A 25,200-nucleotide genomic window follows, 5' to 3' on the forward strand; every position below is an offset into this window, starting at 1 on the left:
AGACATTTAATAGATGAGTGTCATTTATCTTCTTTCTAAAGATATTTATCATATATAATGTGGTTAATATGATTTGTGTATAAATTTTAGGTCAAGCACAATTTTCAATTTATTTCACAGATGCCCAAGGTTAGGTCTGAGTGGTTGTATATTGTCTACTTACTTGTAGACTTGTAGACTTGTAGAGATACTTGTCCCCATCCCTTTTATTTCTATATATTAGAGAATTCTAGCACATAAGTTTCTCTTGGGTTCTGAGTTCATATTAGAAGAGAATAGAAGCTAAAAGTAATGTTAGAATGTATAGGAATTGTTTAGCTTGTTATTTTTATCCCCAAAAGCACCAGTAGTATCATACTTCATTGCTCCTCTTTGCATAGGCAAATTAAAATGGAGAATTCTTAAGTATGGAAAGAATTCTTCTCTAATACAAATAGGAATTAAGTTTTATATTGCAGTGGAGCCTTTCACCCTGAACATTTTGTCATAGTAACTTGATTTAGGCTTCAAAAGATCAGACAATGCCCATTCACCCCTGAACCATAAAACCATTCTATGAACCAAGTTTTCTGCACCTGCACCAGGAATCAGATTTCTACTGGGAAAAGGCCCTAAAGCTGCCATGGCACCAATTTGCTCCAGAGTGGGTTCATATGACACCCTGGAGACTTGAATGTTGGGGACTGTGACTTGTTTGAGGTTATTTTGCTATACTTTCTGCCTTAGTTCAGCCTTTCACCTAAAGGCTACATGCAGTCTTGCTGTAAGTTCTTGGGCCAAAGAGAAAGGAATGTGCAGCTGCAAAGTATAATTAATCTTGTAGCCCGGAGGAGAGCAACACGGCCCGGTACCATTCCCAGAAATGAGGTCTTACTCCCTCAACTACATTCCGGAGTCAACAAGGCAGTTATTATGTGTATATGTTACATTGTCTGTACAAAATTATTTCTGTAAGAACATTGCCCCCACCTTATATCTGTTAAAAGTTTAGAAATGCAGCTAGAAGGTCACAAGATGTTTCCATGGATACTGCAAGAAGTATTGCCCACTTGCCTTATTTGGAATAATGAAGTAATTTTCATGCCAAAAGAATGATTGACATTGCCTTTTGCCTGCCTCCTTCACCTTCCCTATATAAAGAGGTGCTGGACCTCAATAAACGCCTTTGAACAGAGTTTATGTCTTGGGCCATTTATTATTAACCTCTCTCAGATTTTTTACAGGTGTGGTTGAACTTCTGCTCTACAAAATAAAGGTGCGGTTGTCCCAAAGCCTCCCCAGCCGATCCCCGCTGGCCGGGCCCCTCCGGGGGGCTTCAGGACCCTGCATTTTGGCGCCCAACGTGGGGCAGAAGACCACCACCACACTCCAACGACTCTGGCCGGCGAATCCGGAGCTCTTTCGTAAATCGCTGGGAAACCCCATCCGGGTAAGCGTAGAAACGAGTTAGCCTTGATCAAAAATTTAAACTGCAGTTTTTCCAGTCGTTCTAACCACCGCCCCTGATTGGCTTTTGGGGCTTCGCCCATTGGATCCACTACCATGGGTGTTTCGTTGAGTACTGAACTTAAATTCATTACAGATATACAGTCTGAATTGAAACGCAGACATATAGAGGTTACCAAAAAAGATATTTGTAATTTTTTAATGTTTGTTCATGATGTTTGCCAGAAATCTAGTGTTCCTGGGCTCCCTCTCGCTCTGACTCTGTCTCTCAGTTTCCTTCCTCTTCTGACCCTTCATCTTTACTTCTGCCACTGCACCCTTTGTGCAAAATCCTAAACAGCCCTTCACTTCCCTAGCTTCAGCTCCGTCCCTGTTCCACCAAAACCTTTACTCCCCTCACCACCCTCCCCTCCTTAGCCAGCAATTGCAACAATACAAAGCCTTTAATTGGAAAAGCCTCAAAGAGCCGTTTCAAGCCGTAACCTCCTATGCCCCCCAAGCCCCTTACACGCTCTCCTGCTTAGAATCTAATAGCTGAACTCTTTGTCTCTTGGGAAGTTAACTTTTTTTTTTTCATTGCAAAGCCCTTGCAGATAGGCAGGAATCCTGATCTCTAAGCTCTTATAGCTGGCCTCGCCTCTTTTCATACCTTAAAGGTACAGCACACACTTTCCAGGTCCCAGCTTGCCAACATGGCTCTTGCTGCCCTCTGTGCCTGGAAGTCGCTCCCCAGAGCCGGCATTCCAGCAGCTCCCCCACACTGGCAACAAACTGTTGCTGCTTTCTCCCTCCCCCCCCCCCTTTTCTGACTTGAGTTCCCAACTCACCACAATTACATCCATGGTCTCTCACCTCTCTAACAAACTTGATAATGCTCTTGGCTCAAAAACCAGCGCTACCTTTCCTGTCTTTCTCCCTAATGGAAAAAGTCTCCCCCCCCCCCCCGCCTGCTCAGCAGCCTCTGCAGCTACCTTCTCAAACGCCTCCCACTGATCCCCCGCACCCCAGGGGAAAAATTCTAAATGCCCAAGACGCTCAGTCCCTAACCATGGCAGATTCCCTCCTCTCACCGCTCCCCCTCTTAAAGCTATAGATATGAAACTACTTGGCCAAATTAAAAATCTTAAACAAATCTTAAGCCTTCAAAAACAGGCTGCTTCTCTTAATTCACAGGTTTCTGCCCTTCAGGCGTTCCCCCCCCCTCCTAAATCTATAGTTGTCTGTCCTCTGCCCACTGATTTCCACGGCCAAGCCCCCCTCTTGAGAATTCAAAGAAACAAACTAATAAAAGTCAGGCTGAGTGCCATAAAACAGAAACTGCTGCAGTGCCTACAAAAAATTCTAAGAGCACAGTGAGCAGGATAATTACAAAGTATCATCTGCTAAGCCATAAAACCTTGCAATATCTACACTTTGCTGTTAAAACTTCTGAGCCTAATGTACCTTTTACTCAGTACATTTTGCTCAAACCAGCCCTCAGCCTCCTTCAGCCTCTTTCCTGCCAGCCTTGGGAAACAGCCAGCTCAGGCCCTGCCACTCCCACTTTAAGCCTTCCAATTCACCTTGAAATACCCAATCTTTGTTATTCAAAAAAAATCTGAAAAGTGGCATCTCTTGCATATTCTCAAATCAATTAATAAAACCATGATCCCCATGGTACTTTTGCAACCCAGACTCCCCTCTTCGGTTGCCATTCCCTCTAATTCCAATAAATTAGTAATTAATCTTAAAAGATTGCTTTTTTTTTCTCTATATCATTACACCCTGCTGACTGTAAAGAATTTGCCTCTAGCCTTCCTGCTGTTAACTGTGCTAGCCCCTCCCCGAGTTATCAGTGAAAGACTCTGCTTCACCTTGTTAGCCCTACACTTTGTCAAATATGTGTTATTAGGTTTAGTGCATTAAGTAGTGTAAAGTAATTATTAAAACATTAAAAAGCAACAGGAAAATAACAGCAATAAACTTTTTTTTTCATGCCTCTCAGAAAATTTTACACCAAGGTCATAATTCTGTCACTTTACAGATAACAAAATATTGGTAAAAGAAAAACTTCTTTGTGTTTTAAAATCCAAACGAACACAAAAGTGTTAAATTTAAGTCTTATATTTCTATTAAAAGTTTTATTTTAATTTTTAAAGTATTTACAAAATTATGTGAAAAATAATGTAGTTAGCCTTTTTAAACAATATAGTTAATTTAATGCACAGTAAACACCTAAGTGTGCTTTATAGTACCCTTAGTTTTAACTTTGTGCTACAGCAATGGTTGTTCTTTATTTCTGCATTGAAAGAACTATTATTTTAAGTGCATTCAAAATATCAGCACATTATACAAATCTGTATATTTGTGTCGCAGTGAAAAAATAATATAAATGAAAAATATATTATATATAATTTTATAAGTAATATATAAAAGTAACTAAACTTTATAAGCAAATTAACTAGTATTAAATATAATTTTAGTCTTAAGTTCTAGGTGTGTAAATGCATCAGATGTCTTTAACTATATTTTATAATAATCTAAGCATTTAGTTAATTTGGTATATAATATTTTTTACAAATTATTCACTTAAAGTCTTCATAGTAAAAACAGTTGTTTGTTTTTTAAAATCAGTTTTTTATACCTTTAATAATCATAGTTCATGCTATTGTGTTTAATCATAAAAATTTTAACACTTTATTGCAGCTGTCTTACTGTTCTACTGCAAAACCAATTTAAAGAAAACCTATTCATTTACAGCAAATCATTTTATACTTCCAAGTAAAGACTCCTTCTACAGTGCTCATTAACCATTTTACTTAATGTTTTAAACTTCAAATTAAAATTGTTTTAAAAATGTTTTGTGTTAAATCTAAACCTTAAAATTTATTTTCAGCAAAGTTCCACTCCATCTACATTAAGTACTTCTCAAAACTAAAAAAGTTTTTCTACAAAAAATTTTTTTTTCTTCTCACAAACATGCTAGCTAAATATTTAAAAGCGCTTGTCAATTTTTTATAAATAAGTCTTAAATCAATCCTTTTGTCTGTTTATGTGCCTGTTGTGATGAATGAAAGTGGCCACAAGTGTAAAATGTTGTGTTTAGTGTTGTTTTGTTTTGTCTGTTTATTTGTTATCTCTACATTTTATAATAATACAATTTTTAAAGCCTTATCCATTTTTCAAATTTCAATTAATTTTTTCAACCTGGTTCAGTCTGGTCAGTTCACAGACTGGCATCTTACAACTAAAAATCATGTGTTAAAAATTATGTATTAAGCTAGCTTTGTCCTTCTAAGAACATGGCGGAGGGTGTGGGGGATGGCAAACCCCAGATTTCTCAATGGCCATCGGGGATAACTTTTCCCTGGAGAATTTCTGGACTTTGCAGTCACCCGGCTTTCCTGTTATGTGTAAGTTCAGGCCTATAGAATATGTATTTATGGCTAAAAAATAGCATCCAGCTTTAACATAATAACTAGAAGTTTAAGAAAAATCCTTTATATTCAGTTTAAAAAATTTTTTTTAATTAGCAATTGTTAATTATAAATTTTCTTTTATGCCAAAGTCTAACAGAAGTCAAATAACATTCCCGTGGTATTCAAAAATAACTCATGTAATGTAAATTGCTAATGTTTTCTGCCTGTAAACCCAAGCCAGAGTACTAAGTAAATTCTTAATTTTTATATAAAGTAACCATTTTGCCTCCTGCCAAGCTGTTTTCTTATAAACCTCCTGCTAGCCGCCATTCCTGCAAACCTGTTTCTAACTAACTCCAACTTTGACAATGCTGAATTAGACACTCTGCCTAGCTGCCTTGGATGCCCACCATTGCCACCAACAACCTCCATTGCAAACAAGTCACGGTCGTGGAACTTTGCTTGCTCAAACCATATATGTGCCCGCCTGTTCAACAATCAAACATTTGCAATCAAACCATTATTGTTAACAACTCTTCCATCTTCATTGAAGCCCCCAACTCCACTTATTTTGTTTGTTCCACTGGATTTTCCCCCCATATTGTTACTGAAATGTTTCTTGCTTATCATGATTGTTATGTTTTAGCTTTGTTAATGCCTAGAATAACCATCAAACCTGTTGGTCGGTTTCCACCTCGAACCTCATCCTGCAAATGGTCAATGCCTCTGCCCAGGCGCTCTCCAACACCAGCTATGAACACTGTTAAACCTGCAATTCACCGGTTTCGCCGTTTTATGAAAGCATCACAACGTTTAAATCTCCTATCTACACCAATGACTCTAAACTTCTTCTCTGAAAAGTTCAGCCTCAGCGTCATTAACTCACTGTTGAGCAAGTTGTGAGCTACGGACTCTGCCTTCTGGCCCATCCTCCTCCTCTCAAGATATTTTAAATCTTATAAATGCCCCTGCTCTAGCCCTCACAAACCCAAATTATGAACGCTGTTGGCTTAGCTTCTCTCCTCAACCCCTACCCTTATCCTTCCGTCTTTCACCGATGTTGTAAGCCCTTTACAACAGTTACCCTTGCAGTTCTCCTAGCCATTGGCACTGCTACTGGTGCTGGCACAGAAATTTACTCACTCGTCTCCTCTCAGTCCAATTTTCGCATTCTCACTCAGGCTGTAGAACAAGACATTAATGCAATCAAACATAGCTTACAATTTCTCACTGCTACTGTTAGTTCCCTTGCGAATGTTGTACTTCAAAATCGTCGTAGTTTAAATTTTGCCTTTATGAAGGAAGGGGGAGTCTGTGTGGCCCTTAAGGAACTATGCTGTGTATTTAAAGACAAAACTGGATTAGTTAGGGATAGTGTTCTACGTATTGGTAACGGTATGAAGGAGTTCCAGAAACGTTTTGACCAAGAACAAGGTTGGTAACAGGGTTGGTTTTTCTCTTCTCCTTGGATACATACATTACTGTCCACTATTTTGGGCCCTCTTATTAGCCTCATGCTGCTCCTTTCCTTTGACCCATGGGCTTTCCGCAAACTTACTGCCCTTGTTAAAAACCAGGTAGATGAGACGGCAAAAACCTCTGTTCAAGTTCACTACCAACATCTAACCCCACGTGACTCCTGTGAAAACTTGGCTTTTGTCACCAAGCCGCCCTTCCAGCCACTAAGTTTTCAGGAGATAGAGCGCATAGCTAACAAACGGAGCTCGCTCCGGTACTTGTGCTCTCGGCTGTGGAGATACCTACGACGGGATTAGCAAGGTCCCAGTTAGGACACGGCCCTAAAAGGCTACAACACATAATTCGAATCTCTGTGCACACCCACGGCGCTTGTAGCCACCTTTTAAATGCGGCTTTGGCCGTGTCCGACCTGGTCAAACCTTGTAGCCTAAGACACGGTTCTTCCACCCGCTCACAACTTTCCTTCTTTTATTAGAAGAGAAAGGGGGAGATGTTGGGGACTGTGACTTGTTTGAGGTTATTTTGCTATACTTTCTGCCTTAGTTCAGCCTTTCACCTAAAGGCTACATGCAGTCTTGCTGTAAGTTCTTGGGCCAAAGAGAAAGGAATGTGCAGCTGCAAAGTATAATTAATCTTGTAGCCCGGAGGAGAGCAACACGGCCCGGTACCATTCCCAGAAATGAGGTCTTACTCCCTCAACTACATTCCGGAGTCAACAAGGCAGTTATTATGTGTATATGTTACATTGTCTGTACAAAATTATTTCTGTAAGAACATTGCCCCCACCTTATATCTGTTAAAAGTTTAGAAATGCAGCTAGAAGGTCACAAGATGTTTCCATGGATACTGCAAGAAGTATTGCCCACTTGCCTTATTTGGAATAATGAAGTAATTTTCATGCCAAAAGAATGATTGACATTGCCTTTTGCCTGCCTCCTTCACCTTCCCTATATAAAGAGGTGCTGGACCTCAATAAACGCCTTTGAACAGAGTTTATGTCTTGGGCCATTTATTATTAACCTCTCTCAGATTTTTTACAGGTGTGGTTGAACTTCTGCTCTACAAAATAAAGATGCAGTTGTCCCAAAGCCTCCCCAGCCGATCCCCGCTGGCCGGGCCCCTCCGGGGGGCTTCAGGACCCCGCACTTGAAAACATCAGAAACTTTCTTTCCAGGCTGGATTTTGCATTGCCACCTAATGGTGAGATGAAACTAGAAGATGCACTGTGACCTGACTTCAACATTGGATCTATGCAAAAACCAAGAACTCGAATTAAGTGACCCGATGGCAACAACCAAGATTGAGAACTTTTACTGGAACCATGAAGAAAGACTTTGGGATTAGACAATTTAGTATGACCAGAACTTATTTTTGATCTTATGGTAGGAAGCTTTATGGGTAGGGTCTCCCTGATTTTAGGCCAAAGATTTTTCCTTTTTTTTTTTTTTGGTTTTGGTTTTGGGGTCAACCTGACAGCTCTTTTTTCTCTCTATTTACCACAATTTTTGCTGTGCCTATGCAACAAAGAAAAATCTTCCAAGAAATCATTTTTGTTTGTTTTCTCTTATTTTTTTTATTCTTTTCTATCTTTGAAACATAGGCTCCCATCTTTTACATAGAACTTTAGGACATGGATTATTATGTTTTACCTCATATTTCTGCATTTTTCTATAAATTTAAACAGAAAAGATAAAAGAAAGGATGGGGGTCAGGGGCCAAGTGATCTCAGGTGCATTGGTGTAGAAAAACAGGAAACAAATATATTCAAGCAAATATCAAAAACCTAAACTTAAACTTAAAGACTTAAACCTTAGCCATCTAAACTTAATGGGGCCTCTTATACAGGTAGGACAGGGGACAAACTTTGGTGTGTAGGATTCATTCTGGGATCATTGGTGGATGGAGGTAGAAACTGTATATGTACCATAGGTTATTTTTATAGTTTTCTGTTCTAATTTTTTATAATTATATTTATATTTTTATTGGTCATAAATAATTATCTACCAAATATAGTTTTATATATCTTATATATATTTATAATACAAAACATACTCATGTTTTATTACTGTTGTATGTCACGTATTATAATATATATGTTATCATAAATAATGTCTATTATGACCACATAGCATGCATGTTATATATGTGTATCATGTATACAGATGCATATAGAGACATTGCATTATTATGTACATTATATATAGTCATCTGCATATTTTATATATAGTTATCTGCCAAAGAGAGTGCTATTTTGGCAATGGTTTGAATACCATCATAATGAACATGAAATTGCAAATGTCTTTGCTGTATTGTTTTTGGCCCTTAGGATATATTTTCAGGAGTGGAAAACAATGGGTCATATAAAAGTTCAACCTTTAGTTCTCTTATTACTGTCAATATTTTTTTCCAAAGGTCTAAACCAGAAAGCATTTAAACCCACAACCACACCAACACTGACTGATTTTTTGATGAATGACAGTCTCTGTGTTATGAGATGATATCACAATATTGTCTTGATTTTCATTTCCTTATTGATGAGTGACATAAACCATATTTCATGTATCTTTTGGCCATTTATATTTTTTCTTGAAAATGTTTCTGTTAGTATGCTCTTTCCATTTATTATGTAATTTTTCAAATAAAGTTCAGTGATTCATATATCTTAGATATTAACCCTTTATTAGATAATTTCTCACAATCTGTAGTAGTCATTGCACTTTGCCATCATTTCCTTTGAAGTGCTGTATATTTTTATTTAATATAAGCCAATTTCTTGTCTTTGCTATCATTTGCAGAACCGTATTGTCTTTTTCCTTAAATACACCTTTACTTTCAGTGTCATATAAAGGCCTGCCTATGTTTTTCTCTATGTAGCTAATGGGCTGCTTTATTTATTTTTGATAACAGTTATTTAGTATTTAAATAATTAAATTTATTTAGTATTTAATCTATTCAGTATTTAAACCATATGATTACATATATCAATACTTATTCAGTGTTAATAAAGACTTGAAAATAGAAAAAGTCCAACAGACATCAAATGCATCAGTGTGGATTACTTTATGAAAATGAAGATGTGGTTTTCACATGAAATGTCTTTATTTTTGTTGTACATTTATTTTAGATTATCCTTATTTTGAATAAGCATTAGACTTCCAAATATTAATTGTCAATTCCCAATGTCAGAAAATGTCTCAGACAATGCATCTAATTAAATTTATTTTGATTACTAATTTGATTGCAAATAATATTAAAATTTAATATAAAAATTCAAATTACAAAAATGAATATAAATGAATATTCTAACTATCCTCTATGTATTTATTTAAATTATTACAATTCCTATGCATTTATATATATTTTAAAATTGTTAATTCCTAACACTTTTGCACTATTTTTCTTCCATGTATTAGAAACCTCTTTTATGAGATCAATACAAAATGAACATTTTGGGCAAGATATAAACTTGAAAGTACTGTCAGAGGAACTATAAATAGTAATTCCAAACCCTTCTATTATTATCTAGTTACACAAATAATATATAAATTCAATTTTAAAACAAAACATTTATTGATTTTGGGACCATACCCTGCAATGCTCAGGGTTAACTCTTTTTAATATCTTTATTTAAACATCTTGATTACAAATACAATTGTAATTAGGTTTCAATCATGTAAGAACACCCTCCCTTCACCAGTGCAACATTCCAACCACCAATGTCCCAAATCTCCCTCCATCCCACCCCACCCCCGCCTGTACTCTAGACAGGTTTTCCAGTTCCCTCATTCATTTACATGGTTTTTGTAGTTCTCAGTGTAGTTATTACTATAACTGCACTCACACTCTTTGTGGTGAGCTTCTTGAAGTGAGTTGGAAGTTCCAGCCCCCCTCTCATAGTCTCTGAGGATTGTTGCAAAAGTGACTGTTATTTTCTTAAAACTCATAGGTGAGTGAGACTGTTCTGCATCTATCTCTCTCCTTCTGACTTATTTCACTCAGCATGATAGATTCCATGTACATCCATGTATAGGAAAATTTCATGACTTCATCTCTCCTGACAGCTGCATAATATTCCATTTTGTATATGTATCACAGTTTCTTTAGCCATTCATCTGTTGAAGGGCATCTTGATTGTTTCCAGAGTCTGGCTATTGTGAATAGTGCTGCAATAAATACAGGTGTGAGGAAGGGATTTTTGTATTGTATTCTTGTGTTCCTAGGGTATATCCCTAGGAGTGGAATAGCTGGGTCGAATGGAAGCTCAATTTCCAGTTTTTGTAGGAATCTCCATATCGCTTTCCATAGAGGTTGGACTAGACAGCATTCCCACCAGCAGTGGATGAGTTCCCTTCTCTCCACATCCCTGCCAGCACTGATTGTTCTCATTCTTTGTGATGTGTGTCAATCTCTGTGGAGTGAGATGGTATCTCATCATTGTTTTGATTTGCATATCCCTGATGATTAATGATGAGGAGCATTTTTTCATGTTACTCTTGTTTCTATGCTCAGAATCACTCCAAGTGTTGTATAGGGGGCCATATATGGATAGTGGGCATTGCACTTAAGTCCATTGGGAATAATGAAAGATATTTAGCTTGTTGTTCTACCCCTCTCATCTTAATTTAAAAAAAAAAATCAAAATGAATGTTTACTGAAGATATAGAGAAAAGTAAAGTGAATTCCAGTTCCTTACAAAGCGCTCAGGGAGAGAAAAATTGAAATAAGTTTTGGGAGCTTTTGCCACTAAAATAGGTGATTATATAGTTTTAAAGAATCAATAGCGATGAAGGCCAGAAGAACTGGCTCACAATATGAAGCTCACTACAAAGAGCAGTAGTGAAGTTAGGGAAATAACTACACTGACAACTATCATGACAATGTCAATGAGTGAGAGAAGTAGAATTCCTGTCTCAAATACAGGCAAAGGTTGGGAAAGAGGGGCATTGGTGTTACACTGGTGAAGGATGTTCTATTTATGATAGAAACACAACTTTAATTGTGTTTGTAATCATGGTGCTTAAATAAAGATTTATATATATATAAAAATATAAGAAAAGACAGAACTAAATATCCAAGCCAGAGTCAACAACAATGAAACCATGAGCTCCAAATTTGAACAACCAAACTTTAAAACCAAACTGTTTTTAGGCATGGGGTGGGGTCAGAGAAAGATAGGGGGCATTGGTGGTGGGAATGTTAAACTGGTGAGGGGGTGTTCATTTTTTTAACTGAAACCCAACTACAAACATGTTTTAATCATGGTGCTTAAAGATATTAATAAAAACAAATTAAAGAAGAATCAGTTCAGAAGGAAATAAAAAAATGTGTTAACTCCAAATGCTTCAAATATTATTAACATAAAGAATAAAGTGTTAGTTGATAACTTCGAGACCTTGTTAAAGCAGATTTTAGAAGACCAAAAGTTCTGAACACATGCCTATATGGTGCTAAATAAAACAATTATAAATAAAAACATGGAAAAATAAATAGGAATCTTGAGAGGTAAGATTTATATATTGTTTATTTATAAATGCTGCAGAGTATAGGAATTAAGTGTAATTCAATTTTACAGTGTCCAATATCAAAAGAATACAGAAAGTATGCTTGTATGTAATTTTAAAATTTTAAAAAATAAATAAATGGTAAAAATTAAAACTTTTTTATAAATTACTTGTGGTGTGATGGCTTCTTTAAATTACATATATGATATTATATTGATACCTAATCACTGGCACACTGTTACTTATATGATTCTTTATAAAGAATCCATTGGAGCCATTATGGATTATTGTGTAAAGGCTAATTACTCGCAATTAAAGATGGTTATTTACTTCATAGGTTGTAATGAATTTTTAAGCAGATATATAATGAAACTATTTATGTTGTTAGGGTTAAAGAGTTATGAAAGAATATATGCTTCTATTCATATAAGCATCTACTATTCATATCTAAATTCAGTATTATTATATAAATACCATATTTTATTTAGCATGGTGGTTCTATACTTCATTTATTTAAAACAGACATAATTTTAAATCACACAAACATGGAAATCATTATTTAGATGCTAATTATGTTTAGATGCTTTATATTCTTGTGTTCCACTAACCATGTCCTATATAAAAATATTCTCATTCCCTTTTCTCATTTTTACATATATGCTTTTGCTTTTTGGTAGAGAAAATTATAAATGGAGAGTCATGTTCTTTGAAATAATTTTTTTCCATAAATAACTTTTTTAAATGATAACCCCATGTACCCACAGTTGATATCAATTTTAGTCAGTTAAGATATGTTTTCAACTTTATGGTCACATTTATTACAACACATGCTAATACATGTTGACTTGGTGGAAAATGAAGAAAGACTAGAAAATGGAAGTTAGGTGAAAAAAATTATAAAACAGTGTTTTTATTATCTCAGAAACTGACCAGATATTTTTAAAATTTTTAAAAGTATTTAAAAATAGCAATAAGCACATCTGTTTGTGGGGATATTTTTTTCAGAAAGAAAATATGGGACTCAGTGGGAAGCAAAATAAAAAACATGCTGTATTTTTAACGATTATGTAAAAACAAAATGGAGCTGAATTGTAATAAATAAATTGAGATAGGTGTGAGGATACTTGGATATGTATATATAGATGTGAGAACAAGATAATAATTTTGGTGCATTTTGTAATACTTAATTTGTTTTTTTTTTTCTCTTAACTTTTTCTGATCAAAGGAAAAATAACTCCAATGCATTGGACATGGGACAGTGTTGCGAGGAAAATTATAGAGGTATAAATTTTAGTAATTACAATTCATATTGGAAATAATGTTCGATGAACCTTACAAAATAATAAAAGAGGAAAAAGTGACACTGCTTTCTAAATTATATGTAAAGTGAGAGAAAAAGAGGAAGAGGTAAATATAAAGGCTTTGATGTGAGCAAAGGATTTGTTAGATTTCATAGAAAGAGGCTAGGAGGCCTGTTAGCAGTTCTACTTGACATGTAGGAATAGCAAGCATGATTGTATATGGTCAATCATATATGATGGGTTAATATTTGGGTTAGATATGACCTGATGAAGATAAAATTAGGAGGAAACATCTAAAATATAGTCAGGTTATCATAAAGTATTTCACCATAAAAGTCTGGTATTTCATATTAGGATGTCAAAAATGTAAAATGAGCCTTTCACAGGTAAAACCAGGCTGTTGGCAGGATATATCCTTGCCAGTTCCAGCTTGGAGTGTTGAATTTCTTAGCTCTCTTCTTCCTTTACAACTTAACAGTTCAAATTTCTCTCTGCTTTTAACCTCACATCTCCTTTTTCTCTGATCACTTGCTTTTCTTTTAAAAGATCACTGTAATTAATAGGATCCTAGGATAATCCAGATAAATCTTTTGTTTTAATATTTTTAATTTAGTTATATTTGAAATATATTTTTCTTATTAAAAAATAAAGTTTCTGAAAAATACCAAAATGCTGTTGATAGAACACTGACTTTGGATTAAGACAACTGGGTTTATCATTGCAACACCTTTGGATCCATGAAACACATCAGGGGTCAACTCTGATTGCAGATCAAAGAGTAACTTTGAGCATTGCCAGGTGTAGCCTAACAAGAACATAAGCAGCAACAAAGCATTATCAAAATTCCTAGAATTCTATAGCTCATCATTCAATTTACTAATATTTTGATAAAAATAATTCAGGGTATAGTTGTTAATGTTGGTACAATTTCTGAAGTTGATGTATACCAAGTTAACTTCATTGCATAAAAAAGAAATTTTAAAAGTTCAGCTAGGAGGAGCTGGATTGATTTCCTTTCACAGATGGATTCTTGTGATATCCAGAGTATCACATATGCTTTCCTACACATTGTCAGAAGTAATCCCCAAGTGCTTATCCAGGAGTTAGCCCTGAGCATATTTGGCTGTGGCCCAAAAATGTGCTAATAAAATAAAAAAGGCTCACTGATCAGAGACTATAAAGGACTTACCTGTATACAATTAGATCCCTAGAACTACATGACACTATGTATAACCCTGGTTCCTTAAGAGAATGGTCAAATGTGACCTTTGTTTTCCAAGCAACCACTGTTGAAGTGACCTTAGTAACTTCCAGCTCTTCAAGACAAGTGCAAAACCATGCTATTAATCTCTTGCATTGAAACATTAATTTTGTTCATCAATAAATAATAGGATTTCTGGCCCTCCAAAAGTACCACTTTGGTTTACAATATGTGAATATAAGAGTTAGGAATGGTAAATTAATTTTTTTCCTTTGATTAATAGGGATCTATTGGTTACCACTATAAAAAAGTTGGAATAAATTTAACTGTGGTTCTAATCAACACTTTATATATACATTTACATTGGGGTTATTATAAATAAGCTGAGGTTTATGTAATAAACACATAACAACTTATTTAGTTAGTATCAAATAAAGAAGCACTGTTGCCATCCATGCTTGCCTGTTTTAACACTTATTTCTGGATTTCCTTAGCATACCAGATTTTGTTCACTTATTAATTAGTAGATTTTTTATTGATTGCATAAGAAAACATCTCATTAATGTTTAGAATATGAAAATCTTATATTAAATAAGAATATTTTGACTTTAATTTTAGTTGCTTTTATAAGTCTAGAAGGAACTAGAGCTTAGCTAGTGAGAATAGTTTTATTATTATTCCAGTATAATAAAGGAAAATATAATTTGAGTTGAGTTAGCTATTATTTAAACATGTTTTCTCTCTGTGGTCCCCTAATTCTGATTTTTTAGAAAAATTTTGAAGAGTACAATAATACACTAGAAAAAAAAAAGAATTGTAATTCTGTATTTACACCAAAAAAACAGAAAATTGTATATGTTATTTTCCATTTGTTTCCAAGACAAAAAAAACCTATTCAATATGCCAACAATATTTTTTAGTTTCTGTTGGATAGAGTCTCAGTTTTACTACTTAATACCTAAGAGTTATAACTCATAGATTAGTTTAAAGAAACTTAAAATGCAATTTTAGAGGAGTAGAACATGTCATCTGAAAATGTACATATGATCCTCTATAAATATTTGTAATCAGTCAAAATGAAACCGATGTACCCTGAGTCACAATTAAGTTTCCTTAGTGAACCTGGTAAATATGTACCATGATATTTGAGAAAGATAGATCTGAAGATTAAAGTAAAATTAGATATTTTACTTTGTTTTCTCTAGTTTCGAACAAGAAAAAAATTGGAGTATCTAAGAAAGGTAACTAAGAGCCAATAAAATACAACTACATTAACATAATTTCTTTAATGCAGATGAAAGTGACAATGCAGAACATTAGTTTCACAACTAAAAAGTAGCTATGATTGGGGTTGGAGAGATAGCACAGCGGTAGAGCATCTGCCTTGCACTTGACTGACCTTGGTTCTATCCCCTGTGTCCTATATGGTCCCCCAAAGCCAAGGGCATTTTCTTAGCGCATAGCCAGGAGGAACACTGAACATCAACAGGTGTGGCCCAAAAAAAAACCAAAAAACAAACAAACAAAAAATTAGCTATGATATATATAATATATGTAATTATATGTAAAATGAACATGAATTTCCAAAATTGGTTCTGTGTGAGAGTGTTAAACATATGTTTGTGGTATTTTTGTGAATCAGAGTTTGGCAAAACAGTGAGAACAGATCCAAGTACAAATTTCATATTTTCCCCAAAAATAAAATAAAATAAATAAATAAATAAATAAATAAAAAAAATATCATCAGAGAGGTTGAGTTGGGAAAGTATTATTTCTTCATCAGTGTTTAGAGAGACTGGTAGCCACTCCAGACAATTATCAGCCATTTAGACTGGGAGTTGAATTACAGGACTAGAGGATGTGGAGTAACTCAGGCTATATCATGTTGGGAATCCACTAGATCAATTATTGGAGGAACAAAGAATTTGGTATTAAGGTTAAAATTCAGTTCTCTTATATACAAAGCTCACAACCTTAACCTCTGACTTATCTCTCCAAGCCCTATTAAGATAATGCTTACCAATCAGAGGCATACGGTATATTAAATATTTTATAACTACTCTTAGGTAAGTTTAATTAACCCTCAATCATTTATTTCATTTTATAATAACAGAAAAATACAGAAAATTTTATTTACCAGAGTTTTATATTTGGTAAGAAGGATTTCCAAAGTCAAACATTAATTCAGAGGATTAATTGTTATTATATATTTTGGAGGTCAGTCAACTGTAGTTATATAACTTTATGCAGGATCAAGACTGAGAAATACATTTCTAATGTGTTCTGTATATTTTCTAATCTCTTTCATCTCAAATAAATCCAGTATACAACATGGGAATAATTAAGGCTCATACTTGAACATGAAATTTCTTGATTTATTAGTAAAATAATGACACATAAATGAAAGAAAAGTAACTGTATATGTTTAATAAAATTTTTCTAAAAATAGGCACACAATTTTGTGTATTGTTTTATTCATAGGTAAGCAAAACCCTTGGATCCTGGGTGCTTAATTTTTAGCTTATTTTACTCATGGCATATGTGAGTGATTATTCACTGTGATGTTTAATTAATTCCCAACTCTTCTCTACTGGTATTGCTATATGGTGTCACTTGAAGGACACTGTGAGATTTTTATTTTAATTAAGTCATGATTCTGTAGCAGTTCTTAACTTGGATATTCTTGTTCAATTAATCTTGATTTTTTCCCTAGATAAAATTCTGTAAAAAGTTACAAGTCTTACAGAATTTCCTGTGAGAATACTTTACATACAATTCATGTTTATGATTAATTTATTCTACATTGCATTGAACATTTTTCTTTCATTAAAATTCCCATAATATTCAGTGAAATAAACAACAGCGTGTTGTTCTCAAGAAATAAAAATTTTGTTCCTTAGCACAAACTATGAATACAATACAATAAATTCAACATTTAAAGGGAGTTATGATTCTTTAATAAACGAACTACGAGTCTTAAGGAGAACAAATAATGCAAAAAAAAAAAAAAAAACCTATCAGTTACAGTTAAACTGAAAAATAATTCAGACTCGTAGCTTACACTATGGACAAAAATCAATTCAAAATGAATTAAATACCTCATTCTGAGGCCTGAAGCCATAAATTATATTAAGAAAAACATAGGTTAAAACCTTTCATAATAATAAACTAAAGGTATCTTCAATGATTCAATAGCATTGGCATTGAAGCAAATGGAAGCAAAGAAAAACAAAAGGAAACTTACAAAGTAACAAATGCTTCTGCTCTGTAAAAGAAATGAAAAAATGAATATAAAGATACTCCACAGACTGGGAGAAAATAACTTCTCACCACTTATCTCACAAATGATCAATCTAAGATACATAAGCAACTTATAAAATTTAACAACAGAAAAAATTAATCCCAATGTAAAATTCGGAGAAGAGATGAACAGAAACTTTCTCAAAGAAGACATAAATATGATCAAATAGACATTTAAAGAAAAATCCTCTGAAATTCTGATTATCAAGAAAATTAAAATTAAAATAACAATGAGATATCACTTCCTATCTTTGAAACTGTAACACAACAGAAAAAGGGGTAGGGGTCATACAGATAGGATGGAGGTAAGACATTTGCCTTGCATGCAGGTCAATGGTTTGAATACCACCATCCCATATGGTCTTCTGAGCCTGCCAGGAGCGATTTCTGAGCATAGAGCTAGGAGTAACCCCTGAGTGCTCTCAGGTATGACCCAAAAAGCAAAAGAAAATAAAATAAAAAGGACAAAAATAGTCAGTCTGTTTATGGGGAAAAGAACCCCTCATTTACTGGTAATAGGATTGTCAACTTGTACACCCTTTTCTAAACAATATAGACCTGAAAAAAATTCAGGAAACTTTTAACCAACTCTATTCTAATTAATTTTCAAAACTATGTAAATATATGTCTATGTTCACTCCTATATATTTTTCTGTCTGTTACTCTCTTAACTACCTTCATAAAAGGGTTTTGGTAATGTAAACTACACATTCTGTTCCACTATTTTTTTTGTATTGTTGTTTATGCAGTGTCATAATGAAATATCTCTGATCTTAGTATTTATTCCAGTTTCTGGTGTCTAAATTTAATTAAAAAAATTGTGGAAAATCTTACCTGCATATTGATTCCTTGCAGTGTCTTAATGAAGAATCTCCTGTAGTCTTAATATTTGTTACAAGCTGTGATGTCTAAATTTAATAAAATAATTATGAAAAATCATGTATGTATATTGATTCCAATTGCAACAAATTTTGGTTCAATAATGCAGTGATTAGAGAACTTGTTTCTTATTCTACCGCTTGGAGACTCAGCATTCCATGTGGTCCTCTGAGCTCATCAAGAGTGATAGCTTGGGCTGGAGTCGCCCAAGCAGTAGGGCGTTTGAATTGATGCTGCTGACCCAGGGCGGACCTCAGTTCGATCCCCCTGGTCTCCTCAAGCCAGGAGCGATTTCTGAGCGCATAGCCAGGAGTAACCCCTGAGAGTCACCGGGTGTGGCCCAAAAACCAAAAATAAAATAAAATAAATAAATAAAAACGCAATAAAATAATCTACCTTTTTTACCCCAAAAATGTAGAAAAAGAGAATATATTCAGATCCATGTGAGCAGAAAAGGTGAAAAGATCATTTGTGAACAAAAATAAAGGAAGGTTAAAAGGAAGGAAGGAGGGGCCTAAGTGATGGCACAGCAGGAGGGTGTTTGCATTGCATGCTGCTGACCCAGGAGGAACCATTGTTTAATCCCTCAGCATCTCATATGGTCCCCCAAGCCAGGAGCAACTTCTGATCCTGAGTGCAGAATCTCATAGTCACTCGTTTTTGTCCAGATCCCATTTCCTTGCTCAAAATAAGAACTTGCAACAAATTCATAGATGGATTTTGTGAAATAAGTCTTTTTGTGTGTGAACATTCCAACTCATAATAAACAGTTAAAATAAACCTATATTTATTTCATTATTTTATAAAGTTAATGTATCTATTTTCTCTATAAAGATCACTTCTTTTAATAATAGAATATCCTTTGGTCTTTTACAGTGTGTTAATCTGTTTATCTGCTTGTAGTTGTTTTCTCTTGATTCGCCTTTATTTCTTTTTTTTTTAATTTATTTAAACACCTTAATTACATACATGATTGTGTTTGGGTTTCAGTCATGTAAAGAACACCACCCATCACCAGTGCAACATTCCCATCACCAATGTCCCAAGTCTCCCTTCGCCCCACCCAACCCCCGCCTGTACTCTAGACAGGCTCTCCATTTTCCTCATACATTCTCATTATTAGGACAGTTCAAAATGTAGTTATTTCCCTAACTAAACTCATCACTCTTTGTGGTGAGCTTCCTGAGGTGAGCTGGAACTTCCAGCTCTTTTCTCTTTTGTGTCTGAAAATTATTATTACAAGGGTGTCTTTCATTTTTCTTAAAACCCATAGATGAGTGAGACCATTCTGCGTTTTTCTCTCTCTCTCTGACTTATTTCACTCAGCATAATAGATTCCGTGTACATCCATGTATAGGAAAATTTCATGACTTCATCTCTCCTGACAGCTGCATAATATTCCATTGTGTATATGTACCACAGTTTCTTTAGCCATTCGTCTGTTGAAGGGCATCTTGGTTGTTTCCAGAGTCTTGCTATGGTAAATAGTGCTGCAATGAATATAGGTGTAAGGAAGGGGTTTTTGTATTGTATTTTTGTGTTCCTAGGGTATATTCCTAGGAGTGGTATAGCTGGATCGTATGGGAGCTCGATTTCCAGTTTTTGGAGAAATCTCCATATCGCTTTCCATGAAGGTTGGACTAGACGGCATTCCCACCAGCAGTGGATGAGTTCCTTTCTCTCCACATCCCCGCCAACACTGTTTATTCTCATTCTTTGTGATGTGTGCCATTCTCTGGGGTGTGAGGTGGTATCTCATCATTGTTTTGATTTGCATCTCCCTGATGATTAGTGATGTGGAACATTTTTTCATGTGTCTTTTGGCCATGTGTATTTCTTCTTTGTCAAAGTGTCTGTTCATTTCTTCTCCCCGTTTTTTGATGGGGTTAGATGTTTTTTTCTTGTAAAGTTCTTTATTTCTGTATTTTATACTTTAATATAAATATTGTGAAACTATGTCTAATATCCACAAAGATGAATATTGTATTTGTGGAAACTAATATCCACAAAGATGGATAAATTCACAATATTCTTGCATCATTTAATTAGTATTCAAAGGCAACTAGAAATAAGAATGCATGCAATATTATGTTAAATAGTAATAAAATAAGTTAAAACAATGCTCAAAGAAAGAAATGAACGCTGAGTACTGAGTACAGTTTTTGTATTATGTGGTAGTGAAATCCTCTCGAAGACACCATTTGATAAAGCATTGAAGGAATAAGAAAAATTTTATTATTATTATTATTATTTTATTGTGGGCAAAGTCAAATACAAATCTTTCATAATAATATTTAATTTATTTATTAGTAATGAATGAGGGGCATTCCCAACACCAGTGTTTTCCTCCCTCCACTCCTTTTCCCAGCATGCATCACTCTTCCCCCTGCTCTACCCCCAGTATGCTAGTACAACTCCCCTCCCCTCCATGTACATCTTGATGTAGATTGGGTATCATTTCTGTTGTCGTTGACTTTGGATTTTGTGTTAAAGGAATAGGAAACACTTTATGGAAGAACATAATAAGTAGATTGAAGAGCAAATATTGAGCCCCCATGAGAATTGTGTGAGATGGCTCATACCTTCAAGGACATAAAAACCAGTGTGGTTTGAAGAACGTCAACAACAAAAAAAGGAGATTAAGGCTAGGCAAGGAAGATTTACATACCATAGTTTTTTTTTTGTTGTTGTTGTTGTTTGTTTTTTTTTGTTTTTTTTTGTTTTTTTTTGTTTTTGTTTTTGTTTTTTGGGCCACACCCGGCGGTGCTCAAGGGTTACTCCTGGCTGTCTGCTCAGAAATAGCTCCTGGCAGGCACGGAGGACCATATGGGACACCGGAATTGGAACCAACCACCTTTGGTCCTGGATCGGCTGCTTGCAAGGCAAACGCCGCTGTGCTATCTCTCCGGGCCCACACCATAGTTTTTGTACCACAAGATGCACATCCCCAGACCCCCAAAAGATTAGGGAAATGTCTGTGCGTCTTATGGAAAGAATGCAACCTGGAACTGAAGCCTGAGTGTGGGGAGGAGAATGAATACTAACCGCTTGACATCCATACTGTGACGCGCCTTTATTGCGCAGGCATGCCACATAGGCCAAACAATCAGGTCAACACACTTTCACTGTCATATGGAGAGCTTTCTTTAAACTATAGGATCGCTGCTGTGACTTTAATTTTTTTATTAACAAAAATATTTTTTAATTTTCTGATGTATAAATAAGTTAGGTAAATGTTCTTAACCAGTAGTGGACTGGCATATTATTAAATATATTTCAGTATCGCAGGCTGGTTGCTTCCAGCTGCAGTCTCTTCACGGCTTCTCCTGCTATACCATTTGATTTCAAATACAGTTTTTCTTATTTTCCTCATCTAAAAACTATGTGCATCTAATGGTCAGGTATATATTATGAAACAAAAAACATAATATTATATATTTGAATTCCAAATTTTTTGTCTAAGTAAAAATTTGTTTAATGCTCTAAGTAAAATCTAAATTGTATGGTTTAGAATGTACCTGCCTGCAATAGTGAAAGTATTTAGACTGAAGATTAGTATAAAGGTACCATGATATGACTATTTGTTTCTTTTCTAAAATTGAAGTAGGTTGCTGTAATTACCTAGGATTTGTAAGTAGTGACACTTTAAAAAATTATCACATATAATCAGTGCCAGCATGGGGTTCGGCAGGCCTGCACCATGCCAAAGGTCTTCTTAACCAGGCCTGGGTGGGTGCGGGTTTGGATGACCCCAGCATCCCTCTACTGCCTTTCTCCATATCTCCAGGGCTTTCCCCAGACCACATGCCTGGGCAAGCCAGCTAAGTGGGTCTCTTGGAGGGGCTTGAAGGTTATCCTAGGCTTTCCCCCATTCCCCACCCAGCTCCTTAGGGAGGGTCTGGGTGGGGGCTTTGACTTCCGGCCTCCCAGCTCTTGAAGCACCTCTTTCCTTCCTGGGAGCCTGGAGTCAATGCCAGCATGGGGTTTGGCACTCCTCAGCATAATGGGTTCTGAGAGTTGCTTGGTTGCACTAAAGCAGTCACTGGTAAGTTTCTTACTAGTCTATATGTTCAAAACTGTGTGGGACCTAGTGGCTCACGCACACAATATACTTTAATAGTATAAAATAATCATCAACATAATAATAATCCTTGAATTATGTTTTTGTGTGTGCAGAATGTCAATTTTGTACCCTCCCCTTTCTCACACTTTACAAAAGCTCATTTTTCTCTTTAACTCTCTCACCCCCTACTATCATTACTCCACATTTACCCTTTCTAACTTTAGTACTGCAGAGTCCTAGTCACAGTCCAAAGTGGTGCACTGGACTTAACACCCCCTCCCAACATTTCAAAAGGCATAAAATGGACACGTATGTCTTTTCAACCCTTTGTGTGTGTTTTCTTTGACAGTTATAGCTCTTGCGGAATAGTTTCTTATACAGTGACAATTTTCCCCATTTTTTTTATCTTCTCTTTGTGAACTTTTCAATAGGGAATTTGTTAAAAGAGTCCCTCAGTTTAATGCTTATGTTTGAACCAAGTCACGGGTATTGTTGGATGTGTTCTTACTCCCCCATATGCACCAATAACGCCGCATGGCTTTATTTCTTGTTTGCATAGGCACATTAAAACGGGAAAATACTATATATACAAATAAGTTCTTATCTAATAGAGATGGGAGCACACAAATCTTGTAGTGCAATGGGACCTTACACCCTGAACATTGACATAATGACCTGGCACAGGCCTCAGAAAAATGGGCATTCTCCATTCACCCCTGATCTAGGGAAGCCATCTATGAAACATCCAAGGTTGTCTAAAACATCACCTGGAAGCAATCCTCTACCAGGGAAGATCCTATCTCTGCTCTGACATCGACCTACTCAAAAGAGACTTCCCTTAACACTGAGAAGACTTAACAACAACAACAACCAGCTTACTAGACAGGGCTTTCTGCATTGCTCTTTAATTGTGAGGTGAAACTAGAGGATGCTCCACACCAGCCTGACTTTAATGTAGGATAGGCAGATTCCAAGATCTTTAATGCAGGAACCTGATGCCAACAATAGAGACTGCATGAAAAATAAAACTGTATTGACACTACAGACAACGACTTGGATTGAACAAACTAGTTTGCCTGGAACCTAGAGTTGGTCTTATGCCAGGAAATTTCAGGGGTAGGGTCTCCTTGTATTTAGGCCAAAGCTTTTCCTTTCCATGACCCCCATATTTTGGAGGGCCTATGCAAACAATATTTGCCATCTAACACCATTTACTGTGCTCCTTTGACTCTAATCCTTAAAAAAAAAACACTTAAACTTTTGATGTTAACTCAAACTAATATGCATGTGCATGAAAATGTAAAAAAAATACTATGCCTTCAATGTTTAAGGAGTCATATAAATTTCATGGCTTTAGATAGTGTACTGCTAAAAATGTTATAATGTACTACAATCTGGAAACTTGTGGACAAAGTAATTGTACATGGGTTCTGTTTTATCTTTCTTAATGTTCTTTGTAAGTTCAAAATTTTAGCATCAGCAAGGGGATTTCTTCTGAGAACTCTGTATATGGGTGATTGTCCTTCCCCTGTAACTTTACCTTATCCTCTCTCTTTGCATCATTGTTACCATAATTAAAAATTAAAAAATTTTTCACATATATTTTATCATAATCTTAGATTAATTTAATCAGTGATTGTTTTTCTATCCATTATGATACGGATATGGATTGTATTATGTTACAAGTATTTAGCATGCAGTTTTTGTTACTAGAAAGTTCTTTTTAATAAGAGAACCAAGATGTGATACAAATTTTAGACATGCCTTCATAAACATGTCGACTCTGGTTGGTAATTTTGATTTACTTATTTTCCCCAAATTATTTGGAGATATTTGGAGATAGCATGACATAATTGAATTTCACCTTAAATTTTTCTGTTAGTCTCCTTCATCAAAATGTCTTAAAACATAGACTTAAAATCCTATTTAGCAAAATATTAAAAAATAATTTACAAAAGAAATTCATCTCTATTTGTGTATTTCTCAAAGCATTAACTTTATATCAAGAATCTGGAAGTTAGAAACTACCATACATAAGAAATCAAAATTACAGTTTTGCTAATTCTTTTTTTCTTGTGGGTGAAATATTTCAAAGGTTTTGATTCTTTGTGAAGTTTATGATTCTCATTTACCTTAGTCAAACAACTCAATCTGTTTCTGTGGAACTCGATTTCAATCCCCAAACACTCTTTTCCCATCCCAAAATGAGTCATTGTCAGCACAGAAATCTACACACCCTTAATCTTGTGCACATTCTCCTATGACAACTTGCTTATTTGTTTTTTAATTTTTTTCTCTATTTTTCTTTCTTGATATTGGAGGATAGGGAAATTTGGGGCTGTCTTGTTGATGCTGAGTGGTTATTTCTGGCTCTGCGCTCAGAAATCGCTTCTGGCTTGGGGGACCAAATAAGATGCTAGGGGATTGAACCTGGGTCTGTACTAGGTCAGCCACATGCAAGGCAAATGCCTTACCGCTGTGCCACCACACTGGCCCCAATATTTTTTATTTTTAGGTCACACCCAGAGCTTCAAAAAGGTTACTCCTAGCTCTAAGCTAAGAATCACTCCTGGCAGGTTCTGGGGACCAAATGGGATGCCAAGGATCAAATCTGAGTCTGTTCTTGGTTTTC

General features: G+C 35.3%; 1 non-coding gene across 1 annotated transcript; it reads left to right on the forward strand.

Moving 5' to 3' along the window:
• The first annotated feature begins 3,645 nt into the window (after positions 1 to 3,645).
• Positions 3,646 to 3,775, forward strand: LOC126033266 (small nucleolar RNA SNORA22). Its single transcript, XR_007504376.1, has one exon. It is a non-coding gene; the product is annotated as a small nucleolar RNA SNORA22 (small nucleolar RNA).
• The last annotated feature ends 21,425 nt before the right edge of the window (positions 3,776 to 25,200 follow it).

This window comes from Suncus etruscus, chromosome 16 (genome assembly GCF_024139225.1).
Source record: "Suncus etruscus isolate mSunEtr1 chromosome 16, mSunEtr1.pri.cur, whole genome shotgun sequence".
NCBI lineage: Eukaryota > Metazoa > Chordata > Mammalia > Eulipotyphla > Soricidae > Suncus > Suncus etruscus.